Source organism: Lepeophtheirus salmonis, chromosome 7 (assembly GCF_016086655.4).
Source record: "Lepeophtheirus salmonis chromosome 7, UVic_Lsal_1.4, whole genome shotgun sequence".
Classification (NCBI taxonomy): Eukaryota; Metazoa; Arthropoda; class Copepoda; order Siphonostomatoida; family Caligidae; genus Lepeophtheirus; species Lepeophtheirus salmonis.
In genome coordinates, this window is record NC_052137.2 from 40463047 (window position 1) to 40478864 (window position 15818).

At 28.8% G+C, this 15818-nt stretch overlaps 1 protein-coding gene across 1 annotated transcript in view; it reads left to right on the plus strand.

Annotated features, from left to right (window-relative positions):
* Positions 1 to 437: 437 nt before the first annotated feature.
* LOC121121496 (uncharacterized) overlaps positions 438 to 15818 on the plus strand; it is a 71975-nt gene continuing 56594 nt past the window's right edge. The window contains exon 1 of the mRNA XM_040716447.2: positions 438 to 684. The gene's annotated coding sequence lies outside the window, so the exon portion shown is untranslated. The remainder of the gene's footprint in view (positions 685 to 15818) is intronic.

Here is a 15818-nt window from a genome sequence, read left to right on the forward strand (position 1 = left end):
GAGATTTTTAAAGAATATTTTGAATATCAATTTGTATATTTGAAATTTTATTTTCGAAATTTCTGATAGCAAAATATTATTTTTTAATTATTAGTTCAAATATTAAAGAATCGACATCGGGATTTTTTTTTAAGATTCGTCCCATCACTAGAAAAAATATATATATTTTTTTTTATATAATATAATATACAAATGTATGCTTTAAATATAAGAAAAATTTCCATATAGGTCAGAAATAGTACGTATAGGTACATACTACGGTTCTTAATATACCATGTATTTATACATTTTTGAACCAGCGTCGCCTCCCATAGAAATATGAAGGGCCTTAAAGGTGCTGCGCCAGGTATAGTATTTATTATTATATGTTCAAATCTCCTTGAAGCGCGCAAGACGTCGACTCAAGTACGTTTTTTTTGTTTTTTTACAATCTACTCAGTAAAATCCTTAGCCTTCATGTGAACGGTGTGTTGTGACTTTTTCTTCTTCCTATGTTATAAATTAGTTCCTTGTGTTTCAAAAAAAGAGCGTTGAATTAAAAGAAATAATATTTTTTTATGTTTTTAAAAAAACGCTAGAAAGTTATAAATAATTTATACAATATGAAGAACTTTGTGTTTTCTTTAGTTATGTAATATGCCACGACTAGACTCGACAAATTTATCAGAGCTAACATCCACAGAGGTAAGAAAAGTAGTCTTCGTGATTCATCATATTTTAAATGAAGAAAAAATTGCGTGAGAAAGTTTTTATGAAAAATTAATATATATGTACCTTCAGTAGATGTGAATGCCTGTATTTTTAAGTAAATATAATTTCTCATTCTCTTTTATTTGAAACCAACTGACTTTGTATCAAAAACATCTACTATATACGTTTCTATGTACACCATGAATTTTAAAATCATCATAATAGTAAATTTCCAACTCATCTCACGGTTTTAAATTATCAACTATCATTGCTCTACTAAGGTTGTTTTTTTTTTTTTTTTTACTGTTCAAAAACTATTTCGTGTAACAAAATTGAATCATGATAAATTGATGTTGTAATTTGTCATTGAAACAAAGTAATAGATGAATGTACTCTACAAAAATCCATGATCAAGTCATAATTATTGTACTAACTATCAACTTCATTCGTACTTAGTTTACAAAGCTATTTATACAGTGCATCAACATAAAAACAATCTTAAAAAACATCAAGAAAATATTTTTTTGCTAATTTACTTCATTACTTCAAATATATCAATATTTCACGGACATATTTGACCCCATTATTGATTCTATATTCAAATTTATGGGACGAGTTAATAACACACGAACTTCCAACTTGGTTTAAAACCTTTATTTGATTTAAGAGATTGTATTGTCCACAATATGGCCTTTCAAATAAAAATCTATCCACTTCTTATTCATTTATTGTGACCATCAACTTTGGCTACTTTAAATGCTAGTTACGACTTGATAACAATAACTTACTTAGAGAAATGGACGCTCATTTGTCAAAGAGGACAAATGTAATCCACACACAATTTTGAGAAAAATTATTTTAGTTTGCTTTTATGTTGATGGGCAACATTTACAATTTGAATAACTAATATACGAATAAAAAAGGCTTAGAAAATAACACATAGAATTATAGAGTTTGTGTGAGCTGTATGGTAAGTCTCATAAAAACATTACATTGGCTGCAATGTGGCTGCATGTTGGACATCCCAGGACACGAGTCCATTAACATAATAAATAATGGCTTTAAATGTTTTTCAAAAGATGTTATTTTTACTCGTGTTTATTTTATGTATTTGAAAGATGTATGGTTGGTGTGTGCTTGAATACAAAATAGCTTTATATTATACTAATACATGAAAATATTATCAAGTTTTAAATACATTTGGTTTATGCTTAAACGCTTAAGCATACTCACTTTCATTTTATTTAAGAAAAAGTATATTTGTTTTTTATCAAATTTCTTTGTTAAGTCGTATCGTGAAATAATAAACAGTTTATTTGAAAGGGCAGATAAACTTCTTAATATTATTAAATGTGATTGAGTAATAATAGGACTGTTGTTATTCTTAGAAAAGTCGACTGTTTTTTATTCCATTTTAAAGCAAAATAGAATTAAAAACATTCTATTTGAATAGGTAGTTAAACATCTTAATATGATTTAGTCATAATAGGACCTTATTATGACTTTACAATTAGTCAATAGTTTGAAGGGGAAAATAAGGCTTAAGGTTGAATCAATTTACTTTCATTCAATCTAATATTAACTTACCCTTTCAATTTACAAATAATTTTGGACATTTTTGAAAGACTTCAGATTATATTTTAAGCACTCTGATACCTTTTATCTCATATTTACGTTATTAAAAATTTCATTTATTATACAAAATGGGCATTTTTGTACGAAAAAAAACCACTCTTATTCAACCACTTTAATCGATTTATCCTCAATTGTTATTTATTACTTTGATTGCAATGATTAAATTAAATTGTCTTACAAAAATACATTAATAGTCAACGTTTTCTACGATACCAATTTTTAATACATAAAATATCAAACTTCATAGGAATTCATGAGAATGAAGATTTCCCAAGATTATTTTTCCTTTTTTCATAGGTACAAATTATAATCTAGCCCCAACATTTGCGTTCTGTATGTTTATTTTTGAACTCATTTCACATTGGTGTTCAATAACATATCCTGAGTTTCCCCCAAAAGCACTTTTGATGAAGGATATGCTCAAAATCCTTCATCATCTGTCAAAAAACAGGATCTTATCAAAACCGGGTTGCCTCGAAATAGGAAGTTTGAAAATTACTTATTTACATAAGTGACCAAAAGAAGGGGTTTTTATGTACTTTGTATATAAAAAATTTCAGATATAGTCAACTTTTCATCTGAAAAAAAAACACCCTAGTTTCCTTTATCCAGATTTGACTGTACTAATCTTGCTTTTTTGTTGAAAAAAAGTCAGCTTCTTAAAATACCTACAGGATAAAGCTTCACTCCCTATTTACAAAAAGAAAAAAAAACATCTAAAAAGACGCCCAGATTATGGACATTAAGTCTTTACACATTCATAGATATTTTCTGTTAGGACTATCAATTTTGTTTGGTCAAGTATTCATCTGTAAGAAATACAATATATCACTACAAGAGAGACACTTTTCTTAACAATCAAAACAGCAGCAACAGATATTATTTGTACAAAACAAAACAAAAAATTCTTTAAGAAAAAAAAGGGAAGCTCAAAAAGATGTTTGGTATAATATAAACGTAATGTCGTTTTTAAAAGAAGGCTTCTTCCTTTGAAAAAAAAAAAAAAAAGAAAAAAAGAAGAGAAGATGAAAAATGAGGACTTGATGGAAGAGACCACACATGATAATGTTAAGTGTATAGGTATGAAGGGGGACCTGGTTGAGTTCGTCTTATATATATATATATATAAGTATTAATATACGTTCGTTCATGAATCATATTTAGAAGGAATGAGGACGGGGGAAGAGAGGAAATGAGCTCATTGAAAAAACGCTAAGAGTACGTATATATAATATGAAGATAATTACACAAAAAAACAAAAAATGGTCGAAGAACAAAGAGTTCTTAGGGTTTGTTAAATTAAGGATGATTTTAGAATTAGAGTCGAATTTGTTTGCACAGAAGATATAATTTTATTTATTAAACAACCAATTATATGTATACATATGTATATATAAGTCATAATGTTTAAATTGGTCTGGGATAGGCAAACCACGACTCAGTACGTTCTATGCGTATGAAGTGTAACCCAATAATAGTTTTTATAAATTAAAAAAAATATACTAATTTAGTATATTGTAATTAATGTTGGGTTTTGGTACGAAATGGAATATTTTTATCAATTTGGTCTCATTTTTTTCTAGAACTATATTTGTGTCCAAATGGCAGTCTAAAAGGGAACCCCAATGTTATCCAATTTTATTAATTACAAAAAACAGAATTATTTATTTGTGATCAATCAAGGTCGATTTTTTTATTATATGTAAGCATAAATATATTATGAGGACCAGTCCTTAGCAAATTAGTTCAATATACAATACCTATAATGATCCTAGACCGGCTTAGGATTTCCAGATTGAACCCCAACACTAATTAAAATTTCTAGCAAAAGAAAACTAAAATAACACTGACTATACAAGCTGTAAATCCTAAGCATTTTTCAGTGTGCGAGTTTTGTTCTCGTTGGCAACTTGAACAATGTTTTGTTTTTTTAATCAAGCTGTTATCATTATTCTTCTATTCTGGGAGGATGAACGTCTGAGTATAACGTATAACTACAAGTATTTTGTACTCATATAAGATGGGAATGAACTCTGAGGCGTTATAAGTGTAAGTTCTTGTTGAACTCTGAGTAGAATTGTGGATCGAAAAGGAAGTAATTTCAGCCCATGTCCTTGATAGATACAGAGTTGGATTTACATGTATTTCCTTTATCTCACAGGTAATTTAATAGAACGTCATGATAGCTAAGTTCCTCTCCACTCAAACATTATTCAAATTGTCATGGTTACCATATTTTTTTTACATACCGGAAACTATTACAATTTACAATCCTAAGTAATAGCCTGTTTGACTCAGAGTAAAAGTCAGGATCCAAAATAGAGCCATTTCCCCCTATGTTCTTCCTTGATACGGAGTGAGACTTGTGTTTAATTCCTTAATCTCACAGCTAATTTAATGAAACACCATGAGAGCGAAGTTGATTTCCTCTCAAGCATTCAAATTGATAGGATTATCATATTCTTTTTTAGTATATTTTCTTAAATATCAAAAATCCTTACAATTTACATCCCTACCAACTTATGGACCCGAAAAAAAAGTCCCTAATTTTCGGACAAATCTCACAAACTCTACATTAATTAATTAATATATTCTTTTCCCGTTCATATTTTAATAAAAGAAATAAATTGTTAAAAATTATGTTCATGTCTAATAAATTAAGCTATTTTATTTATACTGTCTTCTGACAAGACATCTGGCGTTTCCTCATTGAGCTTAAAAAAATATATATAAACCAGGTAAAAAAATTTAAAGTTAATTGATTGTCATTACGCATGTTTTTATATGTAATGATTGTATTTTAAAGAAAAATTATGACACACGACACTGAGAAAAAAATAAGTATATATTATCATATACATAGAATGAGTAGCTCGTGAATAATCTAACTATCTGTCATTACAATATTATCAACCGGAAATGAAGAATGTTTTTATGAAGTAACCCTATAATTTAAATATAAAAAGGACATCATTATTTCCTTGTGAAAAAAAAAAAAATTAACCGTGGCTCCTCAACATAAAAGTAAGATGTAATAATTTTCTAAAAATTGAGTCTGAATTGCATTGGTATTCTTGGATGAATTATCCTTCATATTTCTAAAAAAATTATTCTAAGAAGTAAAAATACATTTTCCCAATAGAAAATATTAGAAATAGATAGCTTTGATTATAAGGGACATATCAGGCCGAATTTAGTAGGAGACTGTATCAAATACAGCCTCTAAGCCAGGGATTCTAAACAGACGACCATCAATTATGACAGTCATATAGTTAAAATTTTAAAAAATGACAATAAATTGCTTGAGAAATCAGGGAATTTGATCAAAGATTTCAAAAAGTCAATAATTGCGAGGGTGTATTTCAACTGGTGTAGTCCACATTTTCATACCTGCCAAATAGCGTATGGAATGGGCAGGTTCATCCATTTGTAAAAATTGTAAATGTTCCATGACTTCAAATAGAGTTGATTAACCTGCAATCAAATGATGAATTAAAGAAAGTTTCCAAATCATTATCTTCTACTGAAGAATTCTTAATTAGATTATTACCAGGACTTGAGCTTCTAAAAAAATTGATTATTTGTGTTTGTGGTTTGTTCGGATCTACAGAGTTGTGCGAATCTGTTTTCTCTGAGATGATTGTGGTGATAAATGAATATCGTACTAAATTCATTCATTAGCACATTATGAGGTTATCACAACCTGGGTGGAATTAAACTTTAAAAATGTTGCGCAGAATTTACTAAAAAAATAGAGTCATTAGACATATAATATATATAAATAAATATAGTCAAATGTAATTCACTTTTATCATGTTTATATTGGTTGCAGTCCAAATAAAATTAAAACTTTTATTTCATTGGTCTGGCCTGCAATATGATCACTGCATCACTCATTTGGCCAACACCCAAAAACTGTTGAGAACCCCTACTCTAAGCTATTATTAATATTTTTGCGTATCTCAAATTATACCGGAAATTTAATTATAATTGGGGAAATATGTTTATGAAATATTAGGGTATATTAATATAAGAAGTAAGAAAACACATTAGGATTTTCCACATTTTAATGATGTTTTGTTCAAGCTGATTTTGTTTTAACTCACAACATGAGTCGCTTATTTTATGTGGATTCTATTTTTTTTTTTTTTTATTTATCAAAAGTAATATTTCAAAACCAATATACATATATACGTATTTTTTACAGTATGTTTCGCGTGATTCCTAAAATTTATATCAATATGAGAACATTACACCCCAGTCGTTCTGAAACTGTGGTATACGAGTCCCCTTTAGCGGTACGAAGATGTCTGTAATTATGCCTTGAAAAAATGTATAAAATAAGACATAAATTTAATTAAATATTGTCAAAGAAGTAAATAACATATTCTCTTTTATAAAAAGATTATGCTTGTCACGGCTCTGCTTGGAGGAACGTCATAAATAAGCAATTATTTAAATCTGGTGTGTTTTTTAGCTGGGCTTTTAATTTGGAATTGGTAGTATAAAAAAGGAATTTTCTTTTCATTGGCAGTTGTCATTATTATTTAATACCTGAGTATTCAACATACTTTTACATTCAAAACCTGATGAAACATTCGTGTGTGCTCATGAAGACGGAGTGAGGTTGTAATTGTAAGTCCTCAATGGACTCAGAGTAGAATTGGGGATCGACATTGGAGTAATTTTAGCAGATATCTTGTTTATATCATTTTCTCCTTCCTCTTAGTCACAGCTAATTAAAGCTAATCTAATGAAACGTCAGGATCATTATTATTTATCTCCCCAAAAACATTCTTCATACTGATTTTTGGTTTTTTATCATACCCATTCTACAATGGATTCTCATTATTGTTCATAGACATATTTGAGTCAATTATAGACTTTTATTCAAATTTGCAGGATGAATTGAGATAACCAAATATTTTAACTATGATTTAGAACCTATATTTGATTTAAAAGATTTATATTCGCCCCAAAATGTACCTTTTAAAATAACTTATATTAATTTTTAATTATTATATTGTAATGCTTAATTTTTGCCTACTTGATGTGCAATTGGTATTGGCTACAAAGGGAGAATCCAAATAATTTTTTGATAGAAATTGGCGGTGATTTGTTGAAGACTACAAATATAATCCTTACTCAATTTTGAGAAAATCATTTTAGCTACCTTTTTGTGTTGACGGGCCACTCATGTGTAAGGAAAAAAAAAATAAAAAAGTTTTTCCTCGTAATAGAGTGACCTTCAACTGATGAGCTTTGATTTTTATTTGAGACATTCTTCGATTAACCTATTCAACGCACGAATGATTAAGTGTATTCATCATGAAAATAGTATACTAACAATAATAGGGATTAAGGTATTGATTAATCGTCACAATTAAAAGCAAATTGCGCACAAGAAGTGCATCAAATTAGTAAGTAAGGGATTATATGTATACCTATTCGTGCTATTGGGCACACCGGAACTACATATGGTGGTTCCGGTGTACTAACATATTTAAAATGGTATTATACATAATTAATTTTCAAACGTGTAATTGCAGCTCCATAATAATATAAGCTCTCACATTTCTGACCTCCCCAGGCAATAGATAAAGAAGTATATAGAGGCAACAGCTTACTAAATATCTTGATATAAATTGCAGCCTTTAAAAGCATGGCTGTAGTAGAGACGAAGGTACGGAGGCAAACAAGAGTTGGAAAGGAGAAGACAGTCATAGTATTAACGAATTAATTATCCCAATTGGGAGTACATTTTCTCTTTCTTTTGGAATATTGTTTTGGCCATGGAATTTTTAGGAAAGTGGTATAATTTTCTTCTCCCCCCCATGAAGAAATGTCGTAAAAAATGACGTCAACTCTTTTTTTCCTTTTATATTCACCTCATGTGGGAATAAAAATTATGCGTGCTTATTACAGATCTCTAGAACTCCATGGTTTTGACCAAGCAATTAATCAATTTAATTAACTCAGCTGACGTCAAAGAGAACCCCAATGAGTAGTGTTGTGTTGATAAAAATTAGAGCAACCCCACTACTTCCATATTTGATTTTAAACTCAGAGACTAATTCTCTTTCTCCTTTTGAAAAAATCATTACATTACTGACTTGGACGGAAGGGGATCTCTTTCCATAGCAGCTGAATTCTTCTACCTCAGCTGCATGTTATTTAAAAGCGCCAAAGAAGATTAAAAGAGGAAAAGAAAGTTTTTTCTTTCATAGAAAAAAGTATTCATATTTCTGAGCCTAACTCCACTCCAAATACAGACACCCCTGTAAGTGCATAGTAATTGGCCTTAACGCCATTTTTGTTTGTTATTATTTATAGAAAAAGTATCGAACATTACCCAAATACCAATACCTATATCAGTACCGGAATTTTTACAAAAATATGGGTATCGTGATAATATTAGTATTATATATACTTTTATTTAATATCGGTCTTGTGCTTCGTTTGAAATTTTATGAAGTAAAAAAAAAAAAAAAATTATAGTTTCACCTTTTTTGATTTTTTTGTTCATAATTTCCGTTATCTATTTGTTCCTCTCATGTACCTACAAAGGTATGATTCATAATTTTCATTAAAAATAAAAGACTGATCACGAACTGAATCTGCTCTATGCATATTCGTTTGACTAAGAAAACAAATAACACACGCATAAAAATAAGCATTTATTTATACCTACATATAATTATATATGTAGGTATAAATAAATATATTTATGGGGAATGGATTTAAATTTGTTCAATGAAAATTAAAACATATATATTTTTATAAATTAAATGAAATACTAACTTGGAAATGTTCCAATTTATGTAATTATCGAAAATTAACAGTATTATTATTATTTTTTTAAATTCAAATATTTTTGATTGCCATGATGACCTTGAAGTATGATCAATAACAAACGCCTAAAGAAACAAATGTTAATCACAAGTCATCCATTAATATTTTTTATTCACGTCCGTAGAATTAGCAACACTAATAATGCTAGAGCTTGATTTGTATATGCTTAAGCAATCGGAGAGTGTTATAATTTTTGATAAAGCAAATTACTTTGGTTCTTGAAAAGGGGCGTCTACAAGGATGGGCTGGAAGGGCTGAAGCCCTTCCCAAATTAAGAAATTTTTGCTTTTTACTACAAAATTTAATATTGTTTATTTAACTTTTGAAATATTTTTTCCAAAAATTTAAATTTTTATAAATGGTTGTGGATTTTTGAAATATTTTTTCAAAAAATTTAATATGTGAAATTTAATTTTTGAATTAGTTTTTCCAAAAAATATTTGTAAAAAGCTTTGGATTTTTGAAATTTTGTTCGAAAAAATTCAATATTTGATTTTTTTTTAATTAATATTTAATTTAATTTTTGTATTTTTTCCATAAAAAAATCCAAAAATCAAGCACCTCCTAAAAAAATATAGACACCCTTGCTCAAAGAAGTTTGGTTTGGATCGGTCTCACCATGAAAAAATCGTTCATGATGAGGCTGACTCAAAAATACGATCCATAACAATTTTGTTAAATAAGTATATCATGTGTTTTTCCCAAATTGTCTACATTCGTAGAATGTCGTCATTAAATGTCTAAGTTTTTCATATCTTTCACGATGTTCTCAAGTTATTTTATAGACGGCTGTTGATTTTTCCGTTTATTTTCTCCTTATCCGTCTTCTGAACCTTGATTGGTTGAATTAGAATAAGCTTAGGGTAAGCTCTGAACAAATTCCAACAATTATTAAACTATAATTTCAAATTTGGGAAGAATTAGCCACTACCAAGTTATTTTGGGGGTTTTTTTTCTTTATTCGGAGGATAATTGTGTGATACAATCAAATTAATGGCGTGTTGTGCAACTTCTAACACTGGGATGGGGAGAAAAACGGCCTACGATTTCAAAATGATTAAGTTTCTGTCCATTGTCTAAATATCAGTCCAAATCGGTCTATAAAAAATTAAACAAGTCCGAACCGATAAAATTCGGTCTCGAACTCCGTCTCAAAACTACTACTTACAACGATTGTGAAATGTTTCATGAATGTTGTACGGAAATTGTTGTTCCTTACATAATTTAATTTATTCTACAAATGTAGGAATACACTTACTATTTTCTGTCTTAATAGGAGTATGTAAAGATATCAATCATATATTAAATGTATTTTATTTTTCTAATAAGTGAATATGTGAAGATATTTTACACCAAATTAAGTGAATCCACCTTTTCTTCAACATGAAAAATGAATTATTTCCGATCGGAAATTCAAAATTACATATGTATGTAATTTTGAGCACCAAAGCGGATATTGGAAATTTCATAGTTCACTTAATCAATTACATACAATTAATAAGTTTAAAAACAAATTATCATCTCTGGATACACAAAATATTAAATCATATTCAAGGTAGTTTTCTATAGCAAAAATGTGTATAAGCATAAAATACATATATTTTAGTAAATTTAAGATTTTTTTGCACATTTAATCAATCATTTACGAAAACTAAAACCACCAGGAGCGATTTTAAATGTTTTATTTTAATTTCCATTATTTTATGGTAGTTTAATTATACTTAAATATTAGTGTTTAAACTCAGCCCAAGATCGATTTTTTTCTGGTCAGTCTTAAGTGATTTATTTATATCCGGCTGTATCGATAAGTGATCCAAACTGCAGTCGGAACCATGAACTGTACATTAAATTGTAGACCGTAAATTGAAAAACGTGGACGGGGGAAGGGTTATGAAATTTCAGTGGGACTAATCAAGACTGTGCAGTCCAAACTTTAATACAAGACCGGTCCAGAACGAGCTCGGACTAATTAGTCCGGACATTTTTCCTTCTCCTAAAAAAATAAAGTAAATTATAATTATATATTATTATATTCATAGTGTGATTAAATAACAGGTTCTGTTATCGAAATGATTTTTTTCGTATCCGTTTGATTTCTAAGATCAGCGTGATTATAATTCCTGGATCTAAAAAATACCATTAAGTGTATAATATTTTTTGAGGGGCCCTTTTCTTATACTGTTTTAGTATTGGTTTTAATTACTTTTTTTTAAGTAAAATGTTATACAAGTATCTACATGTATCAAAAGGACCTTATTTATAGATTTAGGTTATTTTTTATTAAGGCCTTCATAATTTGTTTTTTATACCTGTTATTCTCCGTTCAATCATTCCCGAATCTCTTATTGACAAAGTTATGTAACCAATACCAATACAATTATTGGGATATCGAAAAAAAAAATCATTATCTTCCAAAAGTGTACCTATAACTATATGTATGTAGTTTCATTTACAAGTCAACCTATGTGTACAAAATATGTAAATTATGTTGAGCTATTAAAGAAATTTCATATTTTAAAGTATGGTAAAGAATGTTTATATATATTTTACCAAAATATGATTATTTTTTTTAAGGAAATGAAATATGTGGTTTTCACTTGAAAGATTTCCTAATTGAATATTCATTATTGCTTAAAAATAAATCTTTTTTGGAAAGATTATGTAAATATTTATGTTGGTGCGTAGAATACTGTACAAACATGTACAACAAACTAAATGTTAAAAGCCAAAATAGTTCAATTTTGATGCTTAAGTGCCTATGTTGATCCTAAAATCCTATATTTAGCTTTATTTTGTATACTTTATGTCCTCCTTTACAACCAATAACAGCCTCGATACGCTGGCGAACAGATTGACAGCTCTTGACAATGGAGGCCGTATCTATACAGTAGACATTCTTTTCCAAGACGTCTAAACTTGCAAAGTCCAGGGGCTTGAAGTCAGGGCTGAATAAGGCCCATATAAAGTTTGGCCCGAAGTCAGCTATATTGTTGCTGCAAAAGTGTTGGTTCTTCTTGGCTGTAGGAGAAATGGTGCTCCTTAATGAACTTATTGATGTTGTAGGCAGTCCGGATAGAAGTCCCAACGGTTTCTCCGGCCTTTGCGGCACTAACGTAGAGGGGACTGTACAGACGATGCCTTTTTTGTTGATGATCCAACATTTTAAACTGAGAGACATGGGGTTCAAATAAAACTTGTATATTTTTGTTTTAGATGTCGCTCTGATTTCATTACGTCACCCTGTAATTAAAAATAACAGAGATAAAATTGTAATCAAATGCTACTGCAAGTTTTGCCTCTCCACTCTCTACGTAAATATTTTAAAATAATATAATAAACTTTTTATATTGATAAAACATATTTTACTGTCAATTAAAAGTTGTTGTTTTTTATGAACGCTTCAGGTATTTTTCTTCCCTTCATGCTTATACAAAAAGAAACCGGTCCTTATCTCTTAGACAACTCAAAGGGTAACAAAAAATAATTAACTATCCTAGAGAAAATATGATCTTTTTAATGAAAGAAATTCTTAATGAAAAGGCCATTTTAAGAATATGAATCATATATATAGCTTATATAAGTTTGGAATTTGTGCCAACTATACTTTTGAGTACAGAAACATGATCTTTTATAAGAAATCTCCCACCCAAAAATAAGACTACAAAATTTATAAAAAATTACTCTATAATAATGTAGAAAAAACTGGCGACAAGATTATTCTATATTCAAATTTTTCCAGTGTTTATCATTCGAGTTTGAGTTGAGTCGAGTTTTTCAAATAATGAGTTAAGTAATTTTCAGAAAATTTCGACTTTTTATAAAGTAGAGGAATTTTTTAGTTCGAGATAAACTCGGATCCAACACTAACTTATCATGTGGATTTTACAACTTTCTCTATATTCAAGTGTACATACATTAATTTAGAAAAGCTGTTATTTCTGTCTGTCTGACTGTATGAATATATGACAACAAGTCACCGAGTGCATTGATTCTGTTTGTTTTTGTTACTGGTCTCCAATGTAGGTATGATATCATAAATCATAATTTATGAGCGTATAGGTTAAGATTTGAATTAAATATAAACGCTGCTATGTTAAAATTAATTTTGTTTCTATTTATTATTTAGAGCTCTAAAGACTAAATTACTATTATTATTATGTTTTCATTCTTGTAAAGAGAACACGTCAGTTGAATCGATATGTTTTGTATTATATTGAGTAATTAGGTGTTATTGTGCTATTGAAAAAGAATGAATAGAACTAAATATTTGTTGGGGATTTATCTACTACATTATTCAAACAAAATTTGTCTGTTAGCCGACACCTAATTACTCCAGACAATGCCGAGTACTATAGGATCTTTAAAAAAGTTCAAAAATATAATTACAAACATATATTTCCTAATATTGACATAAAATATGCATTGAAAATGTAAGTATGCATACATTTTATGTATTTAAATTTGTTTCTACATACTATAGTATACATAAGCAACGCTGATATTTAAAAAAAGATACTTAATTGTTAAGGCTGTAAATACACCCACCATTCACGAGTCAAAAAGAAGTTATCAATTACAATGTATGTATATATAATTTTTGCTGTGTTTAATTATAGATGCAAATGTTTACATAGTACAATGGTACATAGGTATGTTGCAAATTGTATTTTATGTCGATACTAATTAAATTACTTATTTATATTAGCATATGGATTCTTTCATGCCAATTCAATTAATGAGTGGCATCTGATCATTATATAGTATTTTGGTGGGTTTTTTTTTGTACGTAATATGGTACTGAAAATCGGTTCAGTCCCTGTTATTGGTCTCTATAAACCCCTCTGTATTTTAAAAAGCCCTCTCCGAACCGTTAAAACGGGGCGGGAATATTTTTTGTTGTAATCATAAATTGATTAAGTCATATGATGTCTTTTTTATAAGCGGGGTTTTCATGAGAAAATGGATTGGACTCCAATTTAGTATGTAGTATTATTTACAGTAAATTAGCTCAGATATAAAATTTCGGATCTTTAACTCAATTCAACTCTAGGTTCTGAGGCTTTTACCTCAAATTTTTTAAGGCTTATGACATTTAATCATATAAAAGTAAAACCTCTATCAGTTTAAAAATAAAACTGTAGAAAGGAAAAGCTATAGAATTAGGAGTAATAGTGTGATTTATAAAAATTATATCTTCTTTTTATGAAACTTTTTTTAACTGAAAGAAAATCCCTCGGATATATTTATTTTCCAAAAAAAAATTGAGTAAACAAAGCCAGTTTGAGTATCGGATATTTTCCGATACTACCATTTAATTATACCACACCTGGTTACTTCGGATCCAGCTTCATGATCCGTCTTGTCTCTGTTGAAAAAACTGTTAAATCTGTTTTTTATTTTTTTAAAAATTAGGAATTATTTCAAATTTAAGATAAACAATTTATCCATATAATCAATCAATATAAATGTAATATCATGCTATTCATCTTGTATAGAATAATCTTAGGGACGACCCTAGACCTCCTAGAATTTAAGATACCCATTCTTGGGTATACTTACAGTAGGTTTGATTACGGCTCTAAGTACATGCTATATAAATTCACTTTCTTTAACGATCAAAACACCAAACAATTTAATAAAAATGTCTTTGAAAATGGAAAATAAATATTTAAGTGGAAGAACGGCATTATTATTATTTTTTTTAAAGAATATAAAATCTTTTTAATATTTCATTAAATACTAAGTAAATTCAATACCTATCTGGAATGAGATTTTTAATTTGGCATTCCTACATTATTATAAAATCTGGTACAGTCCCTGGGTACATATGGGATTTTCCAAAATGAACGAGACCATATTCGTGCACCAGTACATAAATGTTGTAAATTTTGGATAAAGTCCTTCTCCCATTTATGCTAACAATTGTGCCTCTACTGTAGTCTAAAAGCTTTTTTAATATTAAATACATTTCCAATGTTTTTTTGTCAAGTTGTTCATATTACGTAATATATGTAATACAATTAATTATAACTGAAAAATGGTTAGTTATTAGTACAAGGGTTCATCCAACTTTTTTCATGAAATTGAATTTTAATTCAATTATATCAACTCCTAGGAAAGGAGTCAATAATTTAAATGATATAATTTACATCAAAAATATTCAGAAACTGAGTACATTATGACAAAATTATTTCTCCTCCAAAAATTACTTTCATCACTCAAAGTCAGTTTTTATTCAAAATCTAGAGGAAAATTTGACAAAATAAAAATTTACAATAACTTTCATTCTATTTAACAAATTGTGATTCAATTTTGTGGGAAAAGGAGTCTAATGCCTATCTATAATGGTCTATCTATCACATATCAAAACACAATATGTTAATAAAGATGGCATTTGTTAGCTCGCATATTTTCTTGTAGTTGACAACATGTAGAGTGAATTTTCTTTTCCTATGCCACTATCATTAATATTTAATTTCTGAGGTGTGAGCTTCATATTCTACCATATACAAATTATCCTTGATATATACGAAACCGTGATCATGGAAGACAGAGAGAACCCCTGAGGATTTGTTGTGTAGTTATAATGGTTAGTCCTTGTTGGACTTAGAGTTGAACTGAGGATCGACATTAGAGTAATT